The sequence below is a fragment of the Pristiophorus japonicus genome, chromosome 2, assembly GCF_044704955.1.
Source record: "Pristiophorus japonicus isolate sPriJap1 chromosome 2, sPriJap1.hap1, whole genome shotgun sequence".
Classification (NCBI taxonomy): domain Eukaryota; kingdom Metazoa; phylum Chordata; class Chondrichthyes; family Pristiophoridae; genus Pristiophorus; species Pristiophorus japonicus.
Genome location: NC_091978.1, coordinates 203,186,365 through 203,197,062, shown reverse-complemented (window position 1 = coordinate 203,197,062; position 10,698 = coordinate 203,186,365).

Below are 10,698 nucleotides of genomic sequence, written 5' to 3'. Positions count from 1 at the left end.
GTGGCCAAAACCAGTGAGAGACCAGAGGATTAGGAAACTTTTAAAAGCCAGCAAAGAACGACTAAAAAATTAATAAAGAGAAGGAAGATATGAAAGTAAACTAGCATGAAATATAAAAATAAATAGTAAGAGTTTCTACAGGTACATAAAAAGGAAAAGAGTGGCTAAAGTAAATGTTGGTCCCCTGGAGGATGAGACTGGAGAATTAATAATGGGGAACAGGGAAATGGCAGATGTTGAACAAATATTTTGTATCGGTCTTCACAGTAGAAGACACTAAAAACATCCCAATAGGGGATAATCAAGGGGCTATATGGAGGGAGGAACTTAATACAATCAATCACTTTCATTAAAGAAGTAGTACTCGGTAAAATAATGGGACTAAAGGCGGACAATTCTCCTGGACCTGATGGCTTGCATCCTAGGGTCCTAAAATAAGTGGCTACAGAGATAGTGGATGCATTGGTTGTAATCTACCAAAATTCCCTGGATTCTGGGGAGGTCCCAGCAGATTGGAAAACCGCAAATGTAACGCCCCTATTTAAAAAAGCAGGAAACTATAGACCGGTTAACCTAACATCTGTTGTTGGGAAAATGCTGGAGTCTCTTATTAAGGAAGCAGTAGCAGGACATTTGGAAAAGCCTAATTCAATCAAGCAGAGTCAGCATGGTTTTATGAAAGGGAAATCATTTTTGATAAATTTGCTGGAGTTCTTTGAGGATGTAATGAGCAGGGTGGATAAGAAGAAACCAGTGAATGTGGTGTATTTGGATTTCCAGAAGGCATTCGATAAGGTGCCACATAAAAGGTTACTGCACAAGATAAAAGTTCACAGAGTTGAGGATAACATATTAGCAGAGATAGAGGATTAGCTAACTAACAGAAAACAGAGAGTCGGGATAAACGGGTCATTTTCTAGTTGGCAAACAGTAACTAGTGGGGTGCTGCAGGGATCGGTGCTGGGGCCTCAACTATTTACAATCTATTTTAATGACTTGGATGAAGGGACCGAGTGTAATGTAGCCAAGTTTGCTGATGATACAAAGATGGGTGGGAAAGCAAATTGTGAGGAGGACAGAAAAAATCTGCAAAACGATATAAACAGGCTAAGTGAGTGGGCAAAAATTTGGCAGATGGATTATAATGTAAGAATATGTGAGGTTATCTACTTTGGCAGAAAAAATAGAAAAGCACATTATAATTTAAATACAGAAAAATTGCGAAGTGCTTCAGTACAGAGGGACCTGGGGGTCCTTATGCATGAAACACAAAAAGTTAGTATGAAGGTACAGCAAGTAATCAGGAAGGCAAATGGCATGTTGGCCTTTATTGCAATGAAGATAGAGTATAAAAACAGAGAATTCCTGCTGCAACTGTACAGGGTATTGGTGAGGCCACACCTGGACTACTGCCTGCAGTTTTGGTCTCCGATTTTAAGGAAGGATATACTTGCATTGGAGGCTGTTTAGAGAAGGTTCACTAGGTTGATTCCAGAGATGAGGGACTTATGAAGATAGGTTGAGTAGGTTGGGACTATATTCATTGGAGTTCAGAAGAATGAGAGGTGTTCTTATAAAAACATGAGGGCTCGACAAGTTGGATTCCACTCATAGGGGAAGCTAAAGCTAGGGGGCATAGTCTCAGAATAAGGGGCCGCCTATTTCAAACAGAGCTGAGGATGAATTTAGTCTCTCAGAGGGTTGTAAATCTGTGGAACTCTATGCCCCAGAGAGCTGTGGAGGCTGGGTCATTGAATAGATAGATAGATTTTTGAGCGATAAAGGAATAAAGCGTTATGGCATACGGGCAGGAAAGTGGAGCTGAGTCCATGATCAGATCAGCCATGCTCTTATTAAATGGTGGAGCAGGCTCGAGGTGTCAAATGGCCTAATCCTGCTCCTATTTCTTGTGTTCTTGTGATTTATTAACAGAGTCCATTCTTCCCAATGCCAACCAACAACATTCATGACTTCTAAGATAGCTTTCAACAGGATATTTGTGCAAATATGTGAAAGAATGCATATTTATCATAGTTTGCTTTGTTTAGGTTATTACGCTAGTTATTCAAAACTTACATGTTTCAGTGTTTTTTAAACTCAGACCAATCCTTTGTTATCTCCGTTTTTTTTACCAAAGTAGCTTTCATGCTAGAAATTTTGAGGCTGATAAATATTCACTTTTTTTTCAAAAATCTACATTTAAAAAGGCCCCATATTACAAAATTAATGAGCATATTGATTTTCTGCTGGTACATTTTGCACGTGGCAAACAGATGGTCCCAATGTTGCTGCCTTGCTTCTTGGCCAGGTTACTGGAGGGGGAGGAATGCAGTGGAAGTGCGCTCTGTCTGTCTAGGACACAAGGGCCTCTAATTTGTTAGGTCAAGCCACTACCATGTTCCAGTTGCAATGCCAGCATGGGGCAGGACCTTGGGATGACTCCATGAGAGATCCAGAAGATTTCTTTGCAGGAAATGTACCAGGATTTTCACATGGACATTTGATAAGTTTCTAAATGAATTTGTGTGTGCTTAAAACTGTGATTTGTGTGCCAGTGACCGTTCGAGGAAATATGGGTGCAAAACCCACTGACATTCAGTTGCATGTAATTTACATGGTCTAAAGGCACAGTCGGGGCAGACAGCAGCAAAATGGGAGCAAAGGATTAGCAAACCTCTTCACACTTGTGCTGCACTCATTTTTTCATGTGCTACTTTGGAGCAGGGCAGAGGAATGTCAGAACTTATAATTCATTCCAGGTCAACTCAAGCGTAACATTTTCCTGGGACAAAGAATGTTCTAAGGTAAATGATTCCAGAATGATTGATTATCATTGTAGAGTGACCCTGTCATCTCAGCAAGAGATTTAAAAAAAATTTCTGATCAGTATCTCCTCAATGCAGACTCTTGAAGCAACAGGGTGGCACTCTGATCACATGGCTCCATCCTTTAAAGGACCCCATCCGTGGGATTTGGGACAGGATCACTTAAAGGTCAAATCGAAGTTCAACCCTGCTGTATTCCCCCTACAGCAATGGTTCAACTGAATTTATATCACAGTTATTAAAGGGTTAATATACCAGGAGTTAAATATTTCCCTGAAAGTCAAAGGCCTAGAAATTGGCCTCCTTAGCGTCTTCCGTTATTGCCTCCGGGGGGGGGGGGGGGGGCGATAATGGGGCGCTAACGACTTACTGACTGGGTGCGGCGAGATGAATGAGCCATGCTAAATTCAGCGAGAGGTTTGCAGTGGTGGTAAGATATTATGCCCCGACCTCCTTTGCCTGGAGATCGTGAGCTAATCACAGTGCTCGTCGCCATGGTAGTGCCCCAGACCCGAACTTCAGTTCCGTCCCCTGCAGCACCGTCTGGCGAAAACACCGACAGCTGCAGGAGGCGTTGATCGGGAGGCCGGAGCTTCTGAGGCGAATGTTAAAGGGGAGGTTGCCGAGGTAAGTAGCAAAATTTCTAAAATAGATTTTTTCAATTTATTTTAAATTCTCCTGGCCTGCAATCGATCAGCCCAGCACTCTGCTGGAATGCATGCGGCTGATTGAGCCGGATCTCAGCTGCCGTTGGGATCCAGCTCACTGGTCCCAATGCAGAGCCTGCAGCGATGACCCTTCCCTTTAAGGGAGGGAAGGAGCCTCGGAACACAACAGCGCGACTTGGGACACTGTGCATCGCTGCACCACTACCACCCTGTCTGCGTCCTTTAGCATCCCAGTAAGGAAGTGCAGCCCTTGATTTAGCACTCCACTTCCTTCCTGGAGTGCAAACACCAAGGGGGAGCAATTCGGTCGTGCCTCATTTGGGGCGGTAACCCAGGTGGAACGGTAATTTTAGCGCCTTGAAAAAGCTTGCGCCTACGTCCAGAAATTGATCAGAGTCGAGCGAAGAGCTGAACGGGCGCTAAATCAGCCGTTGCACACAACAGCTGGGGGGGTGGGGGGGTGGGGGGACGATAACAAAAGTTTGGTCGGTAAATGTGGCAGACCCATTGTGCATGCGCGGAACTCGGACACCGGGAACAGCCGACTCTTAAATACGGGCAACTCAAGCATAAGCGTGCGCACTTCAAGACTCTCACTCCCCTGAGAGCGGGAGGATGGATGCGGAGGCAGGTCGACAACAGTTTGACCGTTTTCTTCAGCCTCTGGTGTATGATAGTTGACTTGTGACAGAGATGTGGCATTATCATTGCTCAATGCGCAGTAATTATTAGCTGCATCCCTCGGCTCCCTCCATTTAAGCGAAGCACTCCCTTATGAGCCAACGCCAAATAGCCCTGCCGCCACCAACATTGGCACGCTGCCTCCCCCGTGGTTGCAGCTGGTCGTCGTTGTCTTGCTGGACATTCGGGGCATTGGCAGGCTCCTATTCCTCCTCCTGCTTCTCCTCGTCAATCCCCACTGGCAAGGCCTGGGCCCTCATGATGGCCAAGTTGTGCAGCATGCAGCACACCACAATGAATAGTGAGACCTGTTGAGGGGAGCATTGAAGGCTGCCTCCAGAGCGGTCCAGGCATCGGAATCGCTGCTTCAGCAGCCCTATTGTCTGCTCTATGATGTTGCGGGTGGCGGCATGGCTCTCATTATAGCGTTCCCTGGCTCTGTGGTGGGGTTGCAGAGGGGGGTCATGAGTCAGGTGGCCAGGCCATATCCCTTGTCCCTGAGCAGCCAGCCTCAGCCTTGCCATGGTGGCTGAAACAGTCGAGGCACAGTGCTCTCCTGCAGGATAAAGACGTCATGTGAGCTTCCAGAATAGTGAGCATTGACTGCAAGAATGCGCTGCGTGTGGGCGCACACAATCTGCACATTTAGTGAGTGGTATCCCTTTCAGTTCTGAATACCTCTGCATTCTGGAATGGTGCTTACAAGGCCATGTGTGTGCAGTTAATTGCTCTTTGCACCCTCAGGAAGCCAGCTATCCTGGGAAACCCACATGCGCGCTCATCCTATTTCTCCCTGGTCATCGGAAAGGTAATGAATTCCATTTGACAGGTGTAGATAGCCTGTGTGACATCGCAGATGCAGCGATGTGCTGCGAATTGTGAGACACTGCATATGACCCCTGATGAAGCCTGGAAGAAGCTGGAGGCATAGAAGGTGAGTGCCACCGTGACCTTCACTGCGACAGGCAGCGCAGTCCTGGTGCCAATGTGAGGCTGCAGGTCTTCTTGCAGGAGACGGCATATCTCTGTAACTACCTTCTTTCGGAAGCGCAGCCTTCTGACACACTGCTCCTCAGACAGGTCCAGGTATGAACGTTGCCGCCGGTAAAGCCATGGGGTTAAGGTTTCCTGCCCCGACGTCTAGGGGCTCTCCTCCTTCGGCCGCCGACATGGCCAACAGCCATTCGCTCTTCACGACGCCTTGCTAGAGCATGTAGAATGTGATGCTGGTGAACAAGTAATGCTCCCATTAAAGTTTTAGAAATAAGTTTCTCTCAAGCTGAACTGGTATGTCTGTCTGCCACTGCAAACTCGGAGGATCACCACCGTGCTGTGTAAACATTGCACTTGACTCTGCCCTCCGAGGGAAGAGCTTCCTCATCCCTTTAAGTAGCCACCAGTTAACGACTCTACAAGCCTGCACTGACTGTTTTTTCAGACGTTGTTTTTGGTGGTCGCTAAATGAGGCGGCCGCACCTAATTTTCCGACCGGGGCGTTGCACCAGGACCGACAGGATCGCACTGATTGTCAGCAGCCAGGCACTACTGGTTTGCGCCCCTGGTTTGAGTTTCTAATGAATTTTCAGTCGGGGCGCTAAAAGCTGCACTCCCGGCTGGTAACCTCTTACACTCCCATTAACAGCTCCTCTAGCCGCTAATTGAGGCATTGGACAATCGAAAGTCCAGCCCCAAATGTTTTAAAAGCTGAAAATCATTAGCGCCTGGAGCTAATTTTTTCAGCTTTCAAAAGTTAGCGCCCATTTCTCCCCCAAAGTTTAAACACACTGCAATAATAGAACAGAGTTCAGGTGCTGCCCTGTGACTTTTGGGAACAGAAATTGAATCCAGTCCAGATCGATGAGATAATTTGTCTTTTCTCTTGTGACTAAAAGGATTTGAAATTATACGAGTCTGAACAGTTTTAGTCCAGTCCCTTGTCATTGCTGATCTATTGTATAAAACTAATCTTAATTTTCAGTTCATTGAGCAACGATCCATAGCTGATCAACAGGAAATAACAGAATAAGGATAGATTGGAAACAATTAAATGTAGATTTCTCATCATTTTTTTGTGATCCCGAAACAATGTCAGTAGCATTTGTAGATAACTTCAGGTCAGTAACGGTTGAGCACCTGACTGACAAATTCACCTAGCCATCTTATACACCCCATTAACAACTGCTATCTTTAAATTAATCAGCAAATGATTTGTCCCTTATCTAAAATTGAAATAAGTTATGATCTTTGTTTAATCACAAATATGAGTAAATGAATACTATTTTAATGTTTTAATGGATATATTTTGAACTTCTAAGTATTGCATATTCCAGAGAAACTGATTTTCATTGATTGAAACTCCAAGATTCTTTGAAATGATGCCAAAAAGTTCAAAACATAGGACTGCTACAGCTATGCTGTATTAAAATTAATATGCTTTGAAGGTCAACATTAAAGGTATGTTTGGAAAAACGGAATATAATTAAGATTCTGTCTACTTAGCAGAACCCAAGACTGCAAATATAGCCACTAAATAAACTAGGTGCAAATATTTTATGTAAATTTCATGTTATTTAGAATTTAGTTTCCAAAAGGTATATCCTAGCCCTGTCAGTATCGCTGATATTACAAAGAAAAGATAGTAATAGAGTGGACAGATTATAAAAAGATTTACATCTCAAAGGCTTTGTGGAATGTTAATTGAAGAATATTCCTGGGGGTCTTGTGGGCAAGAAAACATGCAGCAGAGGTCACTGGAATAAATCTGGATTCATTATAACACACCAGCCTTTGGCTGTCGAAGATGCAATTGTATATTAAAATAACAATTGGTCTGCCTCAGGCCAAAGGAGCATCTCAGCTCAAAGCTGTCTGATGTTAGAACTGAGAACCCTGATGAAATGCTGCACCATCAGATCACAGCAGGCTATAACTGTTTGAACAACTGTACTTCAAACAACCACCCTACCTCAGTTTCTGATTCATCACAGGCTGGTGTTACAAAGAATTTTAGCTAATGGTGGAATAAATTGAATTAGTTTTAAGTAACTATCTTATCAAACCATTGAAAGCTTCTATGCCAAACAGATAAAATAAGAAGTACAATTTTTATTTCCTTCAAAGAATATAATAATGACTGTAACTCGAGCCATCTTCCCATTTCTACTTTATAACATTTTGTATTCTACATTAATATATAATAAATAATTTGTAAAGAAGATTTCATACTACAAGACTTCCCATAATTATTATACAGCTTTGCATCAAAGCAGGTTGTACAGTGTAACTTGAATTCTGGTGAGCAGTGAGAGACCACCTCAAGGAGATAGCTCACCTAACTTTCAACTTTACACCGGCTGCAGTATAACTACAACTGGGACAAAGCAAGCTATAAAATGCCCTGACGACTTGGATTACCAGGAAAAATGTAATCTTAAATTTAAATGTATTTAATATTGCCAAAGAGCCAATTGTCCCTTTGGCTCATCAATAACCAGCACTTTGATGTCACTGAGTTAAACTCTGTATATGCTGTGAGCACACATACACCAGAGCACCACCTTTCCTAGCCAGAGCATAGTGTCATTAGTGTTAGCACCAACAACAACAAAAACTTGCATTTATATAGTGCCTTTAATATAGTAAAACATCCCAAGGCACTTCACAGGAATAATATCAGACAAAATTTGACACCGAGCCACATAAGAAGATATTAGGACAGGTCAAAGAGGTAGGTTTAAAGGAGCCTCGTAAAGGGAGGTAGAGAGGTGGCGAGTCTTAGGGAGGGAATTCCAGAGCTTAGGGCCTAGGCAGCTGGAGGCACGGCCACCAATAGGATGACAAACCCTCCAGGATTGACCTGGAGCCGCCAGGAATTGAAGATTAATCTCCAGATGGGAGGCCGGCCAGGAGAGCAGTGGAGTAGTTGAGTCTACAGATAATAAAGGCATGGATAAAGGTTTCAACAGATGAGCTAAGGCAGGGGTTAAGACGAGGGATGTTATGAAGATGGAATGATCGGCTATGGAGTCGGAAGTTCATCTCAGGGTAAAATAAGATGCCAAATTTGCGAATGGTCTGGTTCAGCCTCAGACAGTGGCCAGGACGAGGAATGGAGTTGGTGGCTAGGGAATGGAGTTTGTAGCGAGGACCGAAGACAATGGGCTGAATTTTAAATGGGAAGATGGATTGGTGGCAGGGGAGCTCCAAGGTGGTCAAGAAACCTGGGAAAACAGGTTTCTTGCAGGCCCTATTGAATTTAATGGCAGGGCCTGATTTGAATGGGAAGCCTCTGTTTCCCAACCGCAGCCAGACAGATTAAGAAGCAGGCTCCAAGTGGGTAGGTCTGCGGCACAAGCCCACAGAGAGTAGGGAGGGATCGTGGGAGCCAGGGTCGGCTAGAGGAGGGGAGGGAGTTGTCTGAAAAAATCGGGGTGGCTTGGAGGTGCGCGGGGGCGGGTGGAGATCGCAAAATGTCGGGGGTCTGAAGAAGAGGGGGAGGCGATTTGTAAAAAGATCGGGATGGCAAAAGCAGCGGGGATGGGGGGTTTCTGACCATTGGCCGGGGGCCAGGGAGCGGCGATAGCAGTGGGAGTGATATCTGAACATCGATCAGGGGCTGGAGAGCAGAGATAGGAGCAGGGGTTGGGGTCTGAACATTGATCGGTGGCCGAGGACCAGAGATGTGGGGTAGGAGATCCCGAGGATGGGGGGCCGGAGGGGTGGGGGGAGATCTCGTGGGAGGATCGGAGGCCGGTGGTGTGGGGGGGGAGGGGGGGGAGGGAGACCTCATGGGAGGATTGGAGACCTGGCGGGGGGTGGGGAGGGAAATTGGTGGCATGGGGGCGATTGGAGACCTCCTGGATCCAGCAGTCCTCGCCTTACGTTAGGTGGCGGCTTTCACGAGGCATGCAAAACCCGACCAGCTAAAGTTAAATACAAAAGGTATGTAAAAGCAGAGGCTTGAAGGCTCATTATAAAAGTTGAATAGATGACCCACCTCCTGGAAGTGATTGGCTGCCTGCCCCCATCCTGCCTTCGTTAAAATTGGGAGTGGGCCAGTGCAGGTCGGGATTTAAATATTAATTAACCACCCACATGCCCCCAACCCACTCATTTTTTTAGTTTAAAATTCCCCCCAATGGCTTCGGTCTTCCCAATATTTAGTTGGAGGAAATTTCTGCTCATCTAATACTGGGTGTGTAGACGGGTAGAGAGAGGTGGTGGTAAGGTTGAGTCAGCATACATGTGGAACCTGAATGTTTTCGGATGTTGTCGTCGAGGGGCAGCATGTAGATGAGATATAGGAGGGGCCCAAGGATGGAGCCATTACAGGTGATTCCCTGGCTAAAATTGGATAGATGACAATGGAACCAAGTGAGGGCAGTTCCAGCCAGCTGGTTGACAGAGGAGAGGCGTTGGAGGAGGATTGTGTGGTTGACTGTGTGGGAGCAAGAAGGCCCGATAGCACGCAGGAAACCTGGAAGTCGGGGTCTCTCCGCGCGCTGTGGAGTTTGAACTCTACAGCGTGCGTGTGATGTCACTGACAGGTTCCCAACCAGAAGTCAGCCTGATGGACAGACTTGACTTCCAGTCAGACAGGGATCACTGGAGAAGAGGCCGCAGCACCAGGTAGTTCCGAGCGCTGGCCCGGGGTGCTTGATCCTGGGGCTGGGGGTTTGTATGGGGGGGAGGGGGTGGTGGGTGCTGATGCTGGGGGAGCTTGAGGGGCCGGGAGGAAGCACTCCTGTTCCTTATGGTCCACAAGGAGTGCTCCCGGAGGCTGTCCTCACTGCAGCTGCCGGGATTCCCAAAGCCCGGGTACGCCGGCTGGCCACAATTAAAACTGCAAATCAGCTTAAAGCTGAAGTCTCCAGCCTCATTATCATATTTAAAGTACCAACCTGCCCCATGGGAGCGGGTTGGCTGCACACACCCGTCCCGCTTCTTTTAAAACCAGACATGGCGGGTTGGGATCCTGATTCAAATTTTTAACACTTTAACCTCCACCCGACCCAACCCGCCCGTTTTTTAGCTGGTGCAAGCCCTGAGTCCTAAGTGGAGAGAGAGTGAAGAGGGTTGGCGGGGAGAGAGAGAAAAGCAAGGTGGCCAGGACCAGTTCGTTTCTCAGAGTGGAGATTTGAGGTATCCCATTGGAAGCAGTTTACACTCCAATTACATAGTCTGAGCTCTCCGTAGTTACCGGTTATCTCAGCAACTGTTTACTGTACATGAAAAATCAAGCAGCACCATGAAGTGCTCCGTGAGGAGAGCGACACGGGGTGGAGAGAGAGAGAGAGAGCCTGGAAATGGGGGGGCGGGGGAGCCTGGGGGGACGGGAGGAGAGAGAGAGAGAGACATGGGGAGAGGGGGCAAGAGAGGGAGCATGGTGGGGGCGGGGGGGGGGAGAGAGAGCGCACCGAGGGGAAATCCAGAAGTCATGACATTGTCACCATTCACTTCATACTCAATAAACCTATTAACAATCCGCACACAATGCCCCATCTATGGCGGGGGGGGGGGGGGGG